Consider the following 1,000-nt stretch of genomic DNA (forward strand, 5'->3'; position numbering starts at 1 on the left):
CGGGTGCCTGCAGGTGGCCAGAGGAGCGAAGCCCTGGTCCCAGTTCCCGAGGGAAGCTGGTGCCAGCAGCTGGGGGAAGGAAGGCCTACTCTTGCACGAATTTTCATGCATCGGGCCTCTAGTATATATATATATATTTTGAAGTATAATTTCCATTTATTTTTCTCCCAGAGAACTTTTCTTCACTCTTTAAGGACTTAGCTCAGCGGTTCTCAACCTGTGGGTCGTGACCCCTTTGGCGCTCGAACGACCCTTTCACAGGGGTCACCTAAGACCATCCTGCATATCAGATATTTACATTACGATTCATAACAGTAGCAACATTACAGTTATGAAGTAGCAACGAAAATAATTTTATGGTTGGGTCACAACATGAGGAACTATATTTAAAGGGTCAGAAGGTTGAGAACCACTGACTTAGCTCCTTACATGGGCTTCGGTGGAGGTCGTGGGGCAGCACCCACAGGTCTAAATCAGGGTGGGGTGTTTGGTCCTTCCGGGCTTCACCAGAATGATTCCTGACTACCTTGCTGTGAATGGCACATCTCACACAGTATTGCAGCTTCACGTACAGCTTGGGAAGCACATAGGCGTCGAAGACACTCGCTTCAGAGATGTTCCTAACGGCTGTGGCCTCTACTATGTTTTGCATGACAAATTCTTAATGGACTTGTCCTTGGGCACACACCGGGGGCAGTTGGTGCAACGAATAGGCTGCGCATGGACCGTTATTCCTTCTTTTCTTGGTCATCTTGGAAACGAGGACCCAAGAGACCAGGGACTTGGTATTTTTGATAAAAGTGAAATCTGAAATAAAATTTGCGGTGAACTTCCATGATTGATGTCTTACTTTGCTGGCATTGAAGGGTGTGTGGGGGGGTGGAGGTGGTGGTGAGAGTGAATGAGTTGGGACAACCTTTTTTTAGTATCTTTGCAGAGAAGCTGGCTTCCATGTGACCCCTCTAGACCTGATTTCTCATTTTTTATTTTTTCTACACTC

The 1,000-nt window shown here is 46.8% G+C and overlaps 1 pseudogene; it reads right to left on the minus strand.

Moving 5' to 3' along the window:
- Positions 1 to 425: 425 nt before the first annotated feature.
- Positions 426 to 751, minus strand: LOC132220646 (small ribosomal subunit protein eS26-like; annotated as a pseudogene).
- Between the last annotated feature and the right edge of the window lie 249 nt (positions 752 to 1,000).

The sequence above is a fragment of the Myotis daubentonii genome, chromosome 18, assembly GCF_963259705.1.
Source record: "Myotis daubentonii chromosome 18, mMyoDau2.1, whole genome shotgun sequence".
Lineage (NCBI taxonomy): Eukaryota > Metazoa > Chordata > Mammalia > Chiroptera > Vespertilionidae > Myotis > Myotis daubentonii.